This window comes from Hylobates moloch, unplaced genomic scaffold (assembly GCF_009828535.3).
Source record: "Hylobates moloch isolate HMO894 unplaced genomic scaffold, HMol_V3 SCAFFOLD_16, whole genome shotgun sequence".
Taxonomy (NCBI): Eukaryota; Metazoa; Chordata; class Mammalia; order Primates; family Hylobatidae; genus Hylobates; species Hylobates moloch.
The window spans coordinates 15,771,954-15,789,398 of NW_026652291.1; the positions used below are offsets into that span (position 1 = coordinate 15,771,954).

At 39.9% G+C, this 17,445-nt stretch overlaps 1 pseudogene; it reads left to right on the top strand.

Annotated features, from left to right (window-relative positions):
- Positions 1 to 3,643: 3,643 nt before the first annotated feature.
- LOC116484490 (cysteine and histidine-rich domain-containing protein 1-like) lies at positions 3,644 to 4,956 on the top strand (annotated as a pseudogene).
- Positions 4,957 to 17,445: the final 12,489 nt, after the last annotated feature.

The window sequence follows — 17,445 nt, forward strand, 5'->3', positions numbered from 1 at the left end:
TTGAGTTTCTGTGCCACAAGGGTAGCAGAAAAGAAATTCTAGGTAGTTTGGGGGTTTTCTAATGTTTTTTATTTGAACCCAAGTTCTGGTTTTTGGAGGCATAGCTGGTCTTTAATGTCATCATCTGATGGAGAAATCCTCATTTCTTTGATATTTCATTGTCAGTTAACTGTGAGATGAGATTTTTACTCATTCTTTACTATAAGGCCCTTCAGGACTCAGCTGCCCCAATTCCCTTTATAGGTATGTAAATATAAAGAGGCTTGTGTGAGAGTCCAGGGTATCAGAGAATCTGTCTGTGGGTCAGTGGGTAGAAGAAAGTACTAAGGACAACAACAACAACAAAAAAAACAGCCAAGATTTTTATATTTCAAAAATATAATGCCACCACAAAAAGTAAGCCCCTTGAGAGCAAGAACTGTATCCTGACCATATCCTGGTATCCTGTCCAGCAAATCAAGTTTTTCTTTTCTTCTCTTTTTTTGAAACAGAGTCTCATTCTGTCACCCAGTGGGGAGTGCAGTGGTGCCATCTTGGCTCACTGCAACCTCTGCCTCCTGGGTTCAAGTGATTCTCCTGCCTCAGCCTCCTGAGTAGCTGGATTACAGGTGCACACCACCATGCCCAGCTAATTTTTATATCTTTTGGTAAAGATGAGGTTTCACCATGTTGACCAGGCTGGTCTTGAACTCCTGACCTCAAGTGATCCCTGCATTAGCCTCCCAAAGTACTGGGATTACAGGTGTGAGTCACTGCACCAGACCAAATCAAGTTTTCCTTAATATTTGCTGCTGCTCTTAAATGAGGAAGAACAGTCAACGGGCCACAGAAATGGAAGAAAAGATTCCCAGTGTTCTTAAAACAGTAACTTTGGCCGGGCGTGGTGGCTCACACCTGAAATCCCAGCACTTTAGGAGGCCAAGGCAGGCAGATCACAAGGTCAGGAGATCGAGACCATCCTGGCTAACATGGTGAAACCCCGTCTCTACTAAAAATACAAAAAATTAGCCGGGCATGGTGGCGGGTGCCTGTAGTCCCAGCTACTCGGGAGGCTGAGGCAGGAGAATGGCGTGAACCCGGGAGGTGGAGCTTGCAGTGAGCCGAGATCGTGCCACTGCACTCCAGCCTGGGCAACAGAGCAAGACTCTGTCTCAAAAAAACAAAAAACAAAAAACAAAAAAAAAAAACACAGTAACTTTAAGCATGGAAGGGCACTATCCCTCTAAAATTCATGCATTCAAAGACCCGAAATATCTCAAAATGTGACTATATTGGGAGATAGAGTTTTTAAAGAGGTAATTAGGCTTAAACGAGGTCACTGGGGTGTGCCCTAAACCAGTATAACTGGCCTCCTTAAAAGAAGAGATTAATACTCAGACACATTCAGAGGGAAGGCTGCTGTGAAGACACAGGGAATTACTTTTATCTTCAGTGGTGGCTGCTAAGACCAAAAGAAGGCAGTGCTGTAATTGAGGAGGGTGGAACTGAGTTGAGTCTTCATCTCTGTGTTGAAGGAAGTTTTTTAAAAGTCATACTATATAAGTTTGTTTCTCAATATGCAAAACTGAATGTATTATTTCTGCCTCTAGCGATGTTGGAATAACCAGTTCTACTTGTTTCCTTCCTACCTGTAAACAGCTAGACAACTAGAAAATTATATGATACAATTGTTTTCAGATATTGGACAGCAAAAGTATAATTCCTGTGACAAAGGAAACAAAACAGAGTGAAAGAACCACCAGGCAGCTATAAACTGAAACATTCTGAGCATTCATGATGGTCTGGAAGACAACCCAGTTGGTGTGGAGAAAGCTCACTGATCATTGTATTAGCTTTCTGTGGCTACTGTAATACATTACCATAAATATGGTGGTTTAAAACAACACAAATTTATTATCTTACAGTTCTGTGGATGAGAAGTCTAACACAGATATCACACTGGGCCAAGATCACGGCATGGTGCTGTCCTTTTTGAAGGATGTAGTGAAAAGTCCATTTCTTTGCCTTTTTCACCTTCCAGAGGCCACCTACTTTCCTTAACTCATGGCTTCCTTCCTCATCTTCAAAGCCAACAACATTGAGCCAGGTCCTTCTCATGCCGCTAACTCTTTGGTTCCTTCTTCAGCATCCCTATTCTGCTTTTAAGGACCCTTGAGCCCACCAGGATAACTCAGAATAAGTTCCCTATTTTAAGGCATGCTGATTAGCAACATTAATTCCAGCCTAACATATTCCCAGGTTCTGGGGATTCAGATGTGAACATCTTTGGTGGAATAATTTTGCTTACTATAACCACTGAGGCATTTATTAGAGACCCCAGAACAGTCATGCTGTAGTATTATGATAAACTAGTCCTCAAGTGATGGCTACTCTAGACCCAACCTAACAAAGCCTGAAGACAAGCTTGAAAGGATTAAGCTGATCCACAAGTAAATTAATGCCTGTCAAAATAAACTTCGATACTCTTTAAAGAAAGGCAACAAAATCCAGACACAAATGTCACAAAACAACGTGACGTTAATAATCACAATCAAAAGTTACTGGACATTCAAAGAAGCAGGAAAATATGATTCATAACCAGAAGAAAAATTAATCAGTAGAAATCATCCCATAATGACTGATAATGGAATGATCAAATGAGGACTTTAAAATAGTTCTTATGAATGCACTCAAGAGTTTAAATAAAAACGTGACCATATGAGGAGAGAAATACAAACCATCAACATAAAGTCAATGGAATTTTTTTTTTTTTTTTTTTTGAGATGCACTCTTGCTCTGTTGCCCAGGCTGGAGTGCAGTGGCACGATCTCAGCTCACTGCAAGCTCCGCCTCCCGGGTTCACTCCATTCTCCTGCCTCAGCCTCCCGAGAAGCTGGGACTACAGGCGCCCGCCACCGTGCCCAGCTAATTTTTTGTATTTTTAGTAGAGATGGGGTTTCACCGTGGTCTCGATCTCCTGACCTCATGATCCAGCCGCCTCAGCCTCCCAAAGTGCTGGGATTACAGGCGTGAGCCACCGCGCCCGGCCAAGTCAATGGAATTTCAATGGAACCAAATGAAATGAAAAATTCACTGGAAATTTTAATTAGAGATTGGACACCAAAGAACAAAATGTCAGTGAACTAGAAGAAATCATGAAAGAAACTATCTAGACTGAAGCACACAGAGAAAAAGTCTGAATAAAAAAGAAAGGCCGGGCGCAGTGGCTCACGCCTGTAATCTCAGCACTTTGGGAGGCCGAGGCGGGTGGATTGCCTGAGGTCAGGAGTTCGAGACCAGTCTGGCCAACATGGTGAAACCCCGTCTCTACTAAAAATACAAAAAAATTAGCTGGGCGCGATGGCGGGTGCCTGTAATCCCAGCTACTCAGGAGGCTGAGGCAGGGGAATTGCTTGAACCAGGGAAATGGAGGTTGCAGTGAGCCGAGATCGTGCCACTACACTACAGCCTGGGCAACAGAGTGAGACTCCGTCTCAAACAAACAAACAACCACCACCAACAACAACAAAAGAGCGGTCGTTTCCCGAAGCCTGCAGCCGCCTCAGTCGTCAAAACCAGTGCTAGCGACACGGGAGTGGCTAACGCATCCTCTTGCCGTTCCCGGTGTTTGGGCCTTGCCTTCCTGCGATGGTGAGAAAAGAAAATGGCTTTGCGGTGCTACAACTGGGGCTGCGGTCAGCGCTTCAATCATGAGACCAATTCCGATGATGCCTGTACATACCACCCAGGTGTTCCAGTCTTTCACGATGCTTTAAAGGGTTGGTCTTGCTATAAGAGAAGAACAACTGATTTTTCTGATTTCTTAAGCCTTGTAGGCTGTACAAAAGGTAGACATAATAGTGAGAAGCCACCTGAGCCAGTCAAACCTGAAGTCAAGACTACTGAGAAGAAGGAACTATCTGAATTGAAACCCAAATTTCAGGAACACATCATTCAAGCCCCTAAGCCAATATAAGTAATAAAACGGCCAAGCCCAGATGAACCAATGACAAATTTGGAATTAAGAATATCTGCCTCCCTAAAACAAGCACTTAATAAACTGTCATCAGGGAATGAAGAGGATAAGAAAGAAGACAATGATGAAATTAATATTGGCACCTCATGTAAGAATGGAGGGTGTTCAAAGACGTATCAGGGTCTAGAGAGTCTAGAAAAAGTCTGTGTATATCATTCTGGAGAAGCAATTTTCCATGAGGGGATGAAATACTGGAGCTGTTATAGAAGAAAAACTTCTGATTTTAATACATTCTTAGCCCAAGAGGGCTGTACAACAGGGAAACACATGCGGACTAAAAAGGATGCTGGGAGGCCGGGCACGGCGGCTCACACCTGTAATCCCAGCACTTTGGGAGGACGAGATGGGCAGATCACCTGAGGTCAGGAGCTCGAGCCCAGCCTGACCAACACAGAGAAAGCTTGTCTCTACTAAAAATACAAAATTAGCTGGGCGTGGTGGCGCATACCTGTAATCCCAGCTACTTGGGAGGCTGAGGCAGGAGAATCACTTGAACCTGAGAGTTGGAGGTTGCGGTGAGCAGAGATCACATCATTGCACTCCAGCCTGGGCAACAAGAGCGAGACTCCATCTCAAAAAAAAAAAAAAGAAAAAAGAAGAAAAAGGTTGCTGGGAAAAAAGTTGTTCCATGTAGACATGACTGGCATCAGACTGGAGGTGGACTTACCATTTCCAGCATATGCTAAAAATTCACTTCCAGAACTTAGTTGAGTAGAAGCGATAGCACATTGTTAAATGTGCACATTGTATTTGAAGGAGAGAAGGAATTTGATCAAAATGTGAAATTACGGGGTGTGATTGATGTAAAGCGAAGTTACATAACTTTGACTGCAACAAAGATTGAGATCACTGTGAGAAAAGCTGAACCGATGCAGTGGGCAAGCCTTGAACTGCCTGCAGTGAAAAAGCAGGAAAAACAGAAAGAAGACACAACAGATTGAGTGGGAGAGGGGAGGAAGGCTATTCCGTATTTTAGAATTCTTAATACTGTGTGAAGTGGTGGCTTGCTGCCGTAATCTTTTGTTTTGTTGCTGTGTTACTGAATCTGGCATTTCAGGGTTAACATTAGGTTCTTAAAAGCCAAAGTCAGTTTGTCTTTTTGTGCCTCTCGTCTTTCTTTTATGTTATGTAAGATTGATTATTAATTTCTCCTTACTGGTAGGAACCATAGTTGTCTCCTGTACTTGAAGAGGCTGGAAATAGCCCATAACTATAATTGCAGTATTTCTTTGTATTTCTCGGTTGAGCACAGAAATATTAAGGAACACGTTTTTTATGTCTTTCTATTATTCCATAATTAGTAAAGCAAGATGAAATGTCAAATTTTAATCAGTTTTTCATGGATTTGTGTTCTTACAGTACTTGAAAATATTTAAGGAAGAGATGAGAAGCTCTGCAGTTTTTTTCTATGTGGGATGATTACTTTTTTAAGGAGGATTAATTCCAAGGTAGAGTAGTAAGTAAAGGGGAATATATGAATTGTTTAACAAATTAGAATTTGTTTACAACTACTTGAATTTTTAAATTACGTAAAAACTTATATTGCTTGCCAAGCAGTATGATGTAAGACTATAGGAAGCATAAATAAGAATGCAGAGGTATCAATTTGGTTAAAATTCACCATTTTATAAGACTAAGCAATAATCTTAAAAACCTCTTTCCTGAATATTTAAATGTGTTTGTATGGTGTTATGACTAATTGTTACTTAGTTAGAGACTAAACCCTCTTAAAACCGTTAATTAGTTAAATATGAAAAGAAATTATATATATCTTGCCTCACTGATGGAAAACTATATGAAATTGTAGACTTAGAAAAGGTTTGTGGAAATACATTAGGTTATCAGAAAACTAAATATATGGACTTGCTTTATGACTATGTATTACATGTTAAATAAAATAGCTTAATTCTTCTGGAGTTTTTTAAAAGTAATTCATGAAGAGCTTCACAATTCTAGTGATACAGTGTTGATTATATATTTACTTTATTTAGATTAAATATAGGTAACACAGAATTAGATTGTTTGGATAGGTTTTGAAGCAGTGCAGAACTCAAGAAGAAAAATTAGGAAATATGAAGTCCAGAACTCTGGAAGAACTTAGAAAGTTTGGGAATAAATTAAACTTATATAGATTTAAAAAGAAAATAAAAGGGCTTTATTTCCCAAACCCCGTGAGTCTTTTCTTTTCCTTGGTATTTATGAAATTCTTAAAAGAAAAACTTCCAGTAGTACTATTTTTTGTTAATAAAGCATATATATCATTCTACTACCATTAGCAAATAACTTAGATGTAGTTAATATAATTATTAAAAGGTTTAGCTCTGTTACAAATAAAAACAAAAAGATCCGGTGACCAGACTTTCATGACGTTACATTATCATGACAAGAAACTCTGGGCAGTAAAAGTTGGGCCCACATAGTGCGTATAAGCATCTAATACCTTGAGATCTACTTAAAAATTTTCAAGTTATCTTTCATGATTTAGGAACCATTTAGAGACACGAAGTCTTTATAGGTTGGGGGAAAGGTTGATACTTAGTTTGATTAAAAGTAATGATTAATATACCTTTTTTTTTTTTTTTCTGAGATGGAGTCTTGATCTATTGCCCAGGCTAGAGTGCAGTGGCACGATCTTGGCTCACTGCAACCTCTGTCTCCCAGGTTCAAGTGATTCTCTTTGCCTCAGTCTCCGAGTAGCTGGGACTACCGGTGCCCCCCACCACGCCTGGCTAATTTTTCATATTTTTTAGTAGAGACAGGGTTTCACTGTATTAGCCAGGATGGTCTCAATCTCCTGACCTTGTGATCTGCCCTCCTTGGCATCCCAAAGTGCTTGGATTACAGGCGTGAGCCACTGTGCCAGGCCACCTTTTTTTTTAATACTTCCTTCTGAGGCTGTTTTCCCCTAAACAGGATCTTAATCTGACATATGTGATTGAAATATTATTTAAAGCAGTGAGTTATTTTAACCTCAGATTAGTTACATTGATCAAAACATTGATTTTTAAAAATATATATACACATACTTATATATATAGCTTTTATATTTAGTCTGGTTATATTAGTAATCATGGTATTTTGTTTCTTATTTCTTAAGGAGCCTTTGAATTTGTTGTCCAGATAAAAATCTGAATGATATTTATCTTAGACTCATACATAAAGGGACACAGTTATTGTCAGTTAGCATATGTTTTACTATCGGTTAATAAAAAATGCTTTATTGATTTGTTTCTCTTAAAAAAAAAAAAAAAGAGGCTGGGCACAGTGACTCATGCCTGTAATCCCAGCACTTTGGGAGACCAAGGCGGATGGATCACCTGAGGTCAGGAGTTCGAGACCAGCCTGGCCAACATGGTGAAAACCCATCTCTCCTAAAAAAAAAATACAAAAATTAGCTGGACATGGTGGCAGGCACCTGTAATCCCAGCTACTCAAGAGACTGAGGCAGGAGAATAGTTTGACCCTGGGAGGCGGAGGTTGTAGTGAGCCAAGATCGTGCCATTGCACTCCAGCCTGGGGGACAAGAGCGAGACTTCGTCTCAAAAAAAAAGAAAGAAAAGAAAGAAAAGAGCATCAATGACCCTTGGGAAAATATTAAGTGGTCTAATGTATAAAAAATAGGAGTCCCAGAAAAGGGAGAACAAAAAATTTATTTGAAGTAATAATGGCCAAAATTTCCCCAAATTTAATGAAAACTATAAATATATAGTTCTGAGGCTCAATGAACCCCAAGCAGAAAAACATACAAACAAAACACGTCATAGTGAATTGCTGAAAGCCAGTAATAAAAAAGAAATTCTTAAAAGCAGATAATAAAGACATACTACATACAGGGAATAAAGGCAAGAATATTCACAGACTTCTTGTCAAGAACAATGCAAGCTAGAGGACAATAAATATGCGTTGTCATGGAGCTAAAAGTTAAAAAAAAAAAGTCAACACAGAATTCTATATCCAGCAAAATAATCTTTAAAAAGAAACATAAACGAAATAACACTTTTCATCCAGGAGACCTCCACGATAAGAAATGTTAAAGGATTGCACAAAGTCCATCACAACCTTACACATGAAAAAATACTTCCGCAAGAACATCTGCCCAACAACTGCCTGTCTAGCATCAAGTGAGTGTCACTCTTATTATTGATCTTTATAGCCAAGGATAAGTATCTTCAAACAATTATGCAATTCTCTTCATTTTTTCTTTTAAAAACTTTTGTCTTTCTTTACCTCCCTGAATATGCATATAGTTTATCATGGCATACATATTCCATTGCAATGCCTTACCCTGGAATAAACATAATTTTCTTTAAAAAGAAAAAAGAAATGTTAAAGGAAGCTTTTTGCACTGAAGGAAAATAATACCAAGTGGAAAACTGGATTTACATAAAGGAAGGCACACTGGAAGTGGTAAATACGTGTGCGAATGAAAATATATTTCCCCCTTATTTACAAATTTCTTTTAAAATGAGTTGAATGTTTAAAGCCAAAACAATAATATATTGTGGATTTATTATCTATGTGAAGTAAAATGTATGTCAACAATTGCATAAAGGACCCAAGGGGAGGAATGAAAATATACTATTGTAAGATTCTCGGTTATATAATAAGAGATATACTATAATTTGGAAGTAGACTGCAGTAAGTTAAAGATGCATATTGTAAACCCTATACTGTACTCCACTAAAAAATAAAACAGATAGATATAGGTGATAAGACAATAGAGAAAAAATGGAACCTAAAAATACTCAATCCAAAAGAAAGCAGGGAAAGGGGGGAAAAAATAAAAACAGATAACCAAGTAGAAATAAAATAGTAAAGTGGTAGACTTAAATCCATCCCTATCAGTAGCTACATTAAATAACAGCACTTAAATTAAAAGCCAAATATTGTGAGACTGGATAAGAGAGCAAGACCCAATTCAGAATTGTCTAAAAGAAACCCAATATATAGACAACAAATGGATGAAAATAAAGGAATGGAAAAAGATATACTATACAAACACTAATAATAGGAAAACAGAGGTGGCTATATCGATATCAGACCAAGTGGACTTCAGAATAAACAATATAACCATGGATTAAAAAAGGCAATTCACAATAATAAAAGGATCAATTCATTAAGAAAACACAACAGTCCTAAATGTATATGCACCTATTCACAGAGCTTCAAAATACATAAAGCAAACACTGAAAGAACTGAGAAGAGAACAAATTTTTAATTCACAATTACAGATGATTTCCAAACTGAATGGTTTTCTAGCCCAATAAATGGTGTTGGGAAAGCCGGATCTCCACATCATAAGAATAAAGTTGGACCCTTACCTTATATCATATATAAAAATTAACTCAAAGTGTATCAAAGAGCTAAATGTAAAACCTAAAATTATAAAACTCTTAGAAGAAAACAGAGAAAAAGTTTCATGACATTGGATTTGACAAGAATTTCTTGGATATTACATCAAAAGCATAGGCAACAAAAGAAAAAATAGATAAACTGGACTACATCAAAATCTAAAAATTTGTGCATGAAAGGACACTCACTATCAACAGAGTGAAAAAGCAACCTATGGAATGGGAGAAAATATTTGTAAATCATATATTTGATAAGGGAGTAGTATCCAGACTACATAAAGAACTCCCACAAGTCAATTAGAAAAAACCAAATAACCCAACTAAAATATGAGCAAAGGACTTGGATAGCCATTTCTCTGAAAAAGATATATGAATAGTCAATAAGCACATAAAAAGATGCTCAACACCACTAATCATTAGGGAAATGCAAATCAAAACCACAATGAGGCCGGGCGCGGCGGCTCACGCTTGTAATCCCAGCACTTTGGGAGGCAGAGGCGGGCGGATCACGAGGTCAGGAGATCGAGACCACGGTGAAACCCCGTCTCTACTAAAAATACAAAAAAATTAGCCGGGCGTGGTGGCGGGCGCCTGTAGTCCCAGCTACTCGGAGAGGCTGAGGCAGGAGAATGGCGTGAACCCGGGAGGCGGAGCTTGAAGTGAGCCGAGATTGCGCCACTGCACTCCGGCCTGGGTGACAGAGCGAGACTCCGTCTCAAAAAAAAAAACCACAATGAGAAACCACTTCACACCCATTTAGATGGCCATCATTTAAAAAAAAATCAGAAAATAATAGGTGTTGATAAAAATGCAGTGAATATGGAATTATTACGCATAGCTGGTGGGAATGTAAAATGGAGCTGCTGCTGTGAAAATTATTTGAGCAGTTCCTCAAATAATTAAACATGGAATTACCATATGATCCAGCAATTCCACTTCTGGGTGTCTACTCAAAAGAATTGAAAGCAGAGACTCCAACATAGATTTGTACACCCATGTTCATAGCAACATTATTCACAGTAGCCAAAAGGTGGACAACCTAAGTGTCTATGAACAGATAAATGGATAAACCAAAGATGATACATACATACAGCGGAATATTAATTCTTCAGCCTTAAAAAAGGAAATGCTGACAAAGCTATACAACATAGATGAAACTTGAAGACATTACGCTAAGTTAAATCAGCCTGTCACAAGAGAACAAATACTGTATGATTCTTCTTATATGAGTTTCCTAGAGTAGTCAAATTCATAGAAACAGAAAGTGGAAGGATGGTTGCCAGGAACCTTGGGGAGGGAGGAATTGGGAGATAATTATGTTTAATGGGTACAGAGTTTCAGTTGGAGAAGGGGAAAAAGTCCTGGAGATGGTTGCTGGCGATGGTTGCATAACAATGTATATGTATTCGATACCATTGAAATGTACACTTAAAAATGGTTACAATGAAGCCGGGCGCAGTGGCTCACGCCTGTAATCCCAGCACTTTGGGAGGCCAAGGCAAGTGGATCATGAGGTCAGGCGTTCAAGACCAGCCTGGCCAACATAGTGAAACCCTGTCTCTACTAAAAACACAAAAAATTAGCTGGGCATGGTGGCGGGCGCCTGTAATCCCAGCTACTTGGAAGGCTGAGGCAGGAGAATTGCTTGAACCTGGGAGGTGGAGGTTGCAGTGAGCCGAGATCGTGCCACTGCACTCCAGCCTGGGCAACAATATGAGACTCCATCTCAAAAAAAAAAAAAAAAAAGAGAGAGAGAGAGAAAAGAGAAGAAGAAATAATAAAAAGGGTTTGGGGAAGGGGACATTAACATGTCTTTGGGATGATTAAAGTTCTTTTTTTTTCTTTTCACATCAGAGGGAAATTTTTAGATTGCAGTCTGGCCCAGTCCCCCAGTTACTCTCTAAGAGAACTCATGAGTGCTAGAAGTCTGTGGCCAAGTGGGCCTGTGGGTGTGTAAACTGGCATGGGAACTAGGTTTTTCTTACTTCCCAGTTTAATATAAGGGAAGGCGCTTTGCTGAAGTGCTTAAACAGGAAGGAGAAACTACCAACACTGTTATTTTCTCTTGCGACAGCTTCAAGACTCAAGCTAAAGCTACCATTATCCTTTTCCCTCTGTTCCTCTAAAAATACTTATCTCCCTACTGGATTCCACAGAGATGGCAACTTTGGTTGGTTCCACAGGTGCAGATGGAGCCACAGGTTCCCTGGTCCTTATAGGCTCTGCAGTGATGAGGGACCCTGTCCTTCAGGGGCCTCTTGTTTATCCATGGGTGTTCCCTGTGGATTCGGGTGTCAGGCCAGATTCCAGACTCAGATATGGACTTCTTTTTTTGAAAGACAGAATGAATAATCAATGTATCCAGTAATGAAGAGACCTCATGAATAATTATTTCAACTTGGTACTAATTCATATCTGATGCCAAAGCAGTACCCTCACATGGAACAACAGAACTCTGCATGGACGTAATTTTTTAAATGGGGCTAACAACAGTATTGGTTAACATTGGGAGTATTTTGATATATTGATTTCTTTACTCCGTCACAAGGCAGGTTTTATTATTATCCCCATTTCACAGATGAGGAACAGAGAGTCCAAAGGTAACTAATCAGTTACGGATTCATCTATAATTTTTTTTTTTTTTTTTGAGACAAGATCTTGCTCTGTTCCCCGGGCCAAAATGCAGTGGCATGATCACAGCTTATTGCAGCTTTGACTTCCCAGGCTCAAGCAATCCTCCCACCTCAGCCTGGCGAGTAGCTGGGACCACAGGTGTATGTCACTATGCCCGGGTAACTTTTTATTTTTAGTGGAGACAAGGTCTCACCCTTGCCAGGCTGGTCTCGAACTCCTGGGCTCAAGTGATCCTCCCCCCTCAGCCTCCCAACATGCTGGGATTACAGGCATGAGCCACCGCACCTGGCCCATCCATAAATTTCTACCCCCCCTTTTTTTTTTTTTGACAACTATTTTCACCATGCAATGTTCCACTGAGAAACAGACTAATTTGAGTCTTGCCCTGTGTTGCTGTATTGTTCGAATTATTTTACTAGCAAGCTACGGGAAGCCAACCCAAATTTGCTGAAGTGAGAATAGGAAAGGAAATTGTTAGTGGCATAACTGGGATCATTGGGAATCTCCAGTTTCAGGCACAGCTGTATCCAAGTGACGAGGTGGTGGTTCTCTCTCATTGATTCTCTCTCTTTCACACACACACACACACACACACACAGACACATACACACACATCCTCCACCTACAGAGTCTGTTCACATCCCTGCTGACATGGTTAAACTGAGTAGCAACAGGCCTATATCCAAAAGTTTAAAGTCTGGTAGAAAGAGAGGACTTTTTTCCCCTTAAAAGTCCCAGTATGAATCCTGGGATTGAGTCTTATGGGCCTGTCTTGGGCCACTTAACATCCCTAAGCCAGGCCCCTGTGGTCAAGTGGAAGGAACCGTCGAGGTGACCCGGCCTGTGCCAGGTGTCTGTCTTCAGGCCCGGGGTTGGAGGAGGGGTTCGACTCCACTCAAACTGTGTGACCCGAGAATGTGGAGAGGGAAATCTAGATGCTGTTCCCACACCTCAGTTTGAAGGGCAGAACACATACAAGTGAGACAAAAATGACAGACATTCCCTGTCACTGCCAGGAGAGCCGTCCATGGTAGACACTGGATATTATCTGATCTCAAAGTTGCAGGTAATCTATATCACTGAAATGGATGACCAGTAGCCTGGTTTTGTTTAACAGCTTTGAATTCATGACTCAAGAAGCTGAGCCATTGCTGTTACATTTCTGAAGTGCAGCCATATGTTGACTTTTATTTTGATATTAATTTTATTCATTCAAAAAATATTAATGGAGCACTAATTATGTGTAAGGATCTTGAAATACACAGGTGAGTCGGTGTCGTGACCCTAGCTTACATTCCAGCAAAGGGCTTAATGCCCAGTGCCATTCAGTGTAGATTTCCTTGACTACATAAATTGCGTGAAGCTTTTGAATATAATGGTGGATTTTCCTATAACACCATGGATAGAATTTCACATAGAAGCAGGTAGTCAATACATATTTGCTGATTTATTACACAGTGGTAAAGATTCATCCCTCAGTATCATTCTTTTTCTCTATTGTTTGTGTGCTCCTAGATCATTCAGTTCATGAGTGATGGAAACTACCAGCTATATTTCCAAGAACAGTGATGTAACGCTATTCCTTTTAGATGTTGGAAATGGAATTATTTGCTATGGGAACCCCATGTCTATTCATCATTTGCATAGTGTTAAACATGTGTGGGAATGGGAAGTCTCACAACTGCCTTTCTTCCCTTTATTTTTGCTACCTTTGATCTGGAATTTTAATCTTATGTGGTTAAATTATTTCTAGTGAGGTGTTCAAAGACTTTCAAGTATCTCTACTTTTTGAATATTAGCTTCTTTGTGGTGTGTTTTTTCCTAATTATTCCAAATATAGTATAATGACCATGAAAGCAGCAAAAATATATACATATATGTTCTTGAATTTGATTTCATATTCACAGCTTCCTCTCAGTGCCTCTCTAGTTATTAGGTCTATTTCAATGTCATTTACAAGGTGCCTGCCAAGATTATAGTCATTTCAATACAAGTTACTATACATTTAGGGAATAAGTTGGTTCATTTGATTTAAACATGAGACCTCAGTATCTGTGTATATGCTGTTCAAAGCTCCTATTACAGTTATTGTGAAGTTGGCTACTGTGCATTATTTAATATATATTTAGTAATTTGTTAATCAAATATTCATTGAATGCCTACTATGTGTCAGGTACTACTTTAGACATCGGGAATACAGCAGAGAACAAGACCAAGTGCCTGCTGTCAAGGAGTCTTCATTGTACACGGAGGAGAGAGACGATCATGCATAAATAAATAGGAACACATTATCATGTGCTATGAGGAGACATATGGCAGGGTACAGGATAGAGTCAGGGAAGTAGCTCTCAGGTTGAGGGGTGTATTTGTTTGTTAGAGCTGCCATAACAAAATATCAGAGACCACATGTCTTAAATGACAGAAATTTATTCTCGTGCAGTTCTGGACTCTAGAAGTCTGAGATCAACGTGTCGGCAGGTTTGATTCTTTCTGAGACTCTCCTTGGCGTATAGCTGCCTTTTGTTGTGTGTTCAACTTGGCCGTCTCTGTGTGTACACATGTCTGGTGTACATCAGTGTCTGTGTTCTAAACTCCTCTTCTTAAAAGGGCACCAGTCCTATTGGATTAGGGTACACTCAAGTGAACTCAACATAATCACCTCTTTACAGACCCTGTCTCCAAATACAGTCACATCCTGAGGTAGCAGGAGCTAGGACTTCAACATAGGAATTTGGCAGGAACATAATTCAGCGCCTAGCAAGGGGGTCGGGGAAGACCCCTCTGAGGAAGGAAGACATCTGAACAGAGCTCTGAATAAGGGAACAAGTCGTGGCTGTTGGTGAGTCAGCAGTGGAAGGGTGCTCCCAGCAGGGGCACAGTGAGTACATGGGCTCCAGACTGGAGTCTGGGAGGCCACAGTGGCCGCAGCCCAGGGAGGCAGTGCAAGCATGCTACCAGTGAAGGCAGGGTCAGCCCATGAGGAACCTTGGAGGCGTGGTGAGGACCGAATTTTCTTCCAACTGTCATAGGAGTGTTTTGAGCAGAGCGGGGGACATAATCTCACACATATTTTTAAGGGATAATTTTAAAATTTATGACAGATTTTCTGTAGATTCCTGAGAATTTGGCAGACAAGGTCATATTGATCATGAAACCCAGAAAAATTTCTTAGAATAGTTAAGATGCTCTGTTGGTTTTCTAGGAATTCTGTCCCTTGAAGATTAAGAGATCAGCTAACAATTACTTGGAATATTGTATTACTGCTCAAGTTTCTTCTGCCACATTAGGTGATGCTGGGTTTACGACAAGAGAAATACGTGTGTTTATGTACTCCTATGGAAGAACACCCTTTTCTTGAAGAATATTTTGGGTTAGAATAGTCTGGTATGTGGTAACTTATTTATAAGAAGTGATGCTAAACTGACATGACTTTGGGACAGCTTGGGCCAGGGCAAACTCTGAGGCATCTTTTCCACCTTTGACAAATGCCATGTCTAGATTCACACGAAGTAATGAGACGGTAAGTAACAATTACTTTGGAAGCTTTGAGCAATTTGTTGCCAAAAGATAAAGGATCTCCACAAAGCAGTTCATACAGATCATACCTAGACCCTATTCAGAATTAACCAAAGACTTGGCATTCTTGGGTAGGACACTGTGGCTTACGCCTGTAATCCCACCATTTTGGGAGGCCAAGGTGGGTGGATCACCTGAGGTCAGGAGTTCAAGACCAGCCTGGCCAACATGGTGAAACCCCATCTCTACTAAAAATACAAAAATTAGCCAGGCATGGTTGTTCATGCCTGTAGTCCCAGCTACTCTGGGGGCTGAGGCATGAGAATCTTTTCAACCTGGGAGGCAGAAGTTGCAGTGAGCCGAGATCACACCACTGCACTCCAGCCCAGGTGACAGAGACTCTGCTTAAAAAAAAAAAAAAAAAAAAAGAATTAACCAAAGACTTGGCATTCTAAAGCCCCACATACAGGAAATCTGCATCACATGAACTATCAGTGTGTTTTTCAAGTTGCTTATAATGGTTGTGTCCATGTTTACAGGGTATTTACGTTGTATTCAGTTACAAGCACCATATTCAACATAAAACATTGTCATTGAATAGATTGGTAGTCATTTTCATGGGAACTTGTAAATACATTCAGGTCATCAATTTTCCCTTGTGTATCTCCATTAAACTTTGTTACTGAGGGCTGCCTTCCAAGATCTGTAAAAAGTTTCATCAGATAGAAGAGTATAACAATATTAGACACACAGACACAGGGAAATTTCAACTGTAATATCTTTATTAGAGTTAGTAAAATTTTAGGTGAGATCAGTTACATTTCAGAAATAAAAATAGGTCACTTCTTTAGTCTTGCTTATTTTTTAAACACAGTATTTTTATGAAGAGAGAAATATAAATAGAAAACAAATTTTAACTAGTATATGCCATAGAAATCATTTAGAGATCATCAGAAACAAGTTAAATTTGAATATGAAAGCTTCCCTCACCCCCATAGGGAAAGAAAATGGACTAACCCATTCTAACCAAAAATCAGACTTAGCTATGTGAAAATAAAATCCTTAGAAAAGCAGATAATCTAACCTGGGTTTTGGATACCTGTACCTAAAACGTGTTTAGAACATTCCTCTAAAGACACCTGTAGAAACTAAAAGCATGGCCGGGTACGGTGGCTAATGCCTGCAATCCCAGCACTTTGGGAGGCTGAGGCAGGAGGATCACCTGAGGTCAGGGGTTCGAGACCAGCCTGGCCAAGGTGATGAGACCCCGTCTCTACTAAAAATACAAAAATTAGCCCAGCATAGTGGCGCAGGCCTGTAATTCCAGCTACTTGGGATGCTGAGGCAGGAGAATGGCTTGAACCCGGGAGGTGGAGGTTGCAGTGAGCCGAGTCATGCCATTGCACTCCAGCCTGTGCGACAGAGCGAAACTCTGTCAAGAGAGAAAGAGAAAGAAAGAAAGAGAGAAAGAGAGAGAGAGAGAGAAAGAAATAAAGAAGGAAAGAAAGAAAAGAAAAGAAAAGAAAAGAAAAAAGAAACTAAAAGCCTTAGGGCCACAACACATTTTCCGTAGAATCTTGGTGCTGAAGGAGAGAAGGCAAAGCATAACTCAGAAGGTCTCAGTGAGGTTCTCGTTATTTTGAGGCTATCTTTGGTGGCTGAATTAAAGGATAGTGTGGTGTTAAAGTAACGTTGCTGCATGTGCTTTAATAAGCAAAGTTGGAGATTATTGATGATAACACAGTCATCTGTGGCATGCATTCCTGTGCATTCTAAAACATGAAGCCTCACTTTGAGTCTTACCATTAAGTCCTTGCTGTGAAGGGGTGGCAAGTGTTATTAAGTTGTTAGATTAGCAAGGTTCTACTGCATTTTCGCTTTAAGCCAGAGTGCTTTCACAGCTGAGCTGTAATGCTCTGAAAATGCCTA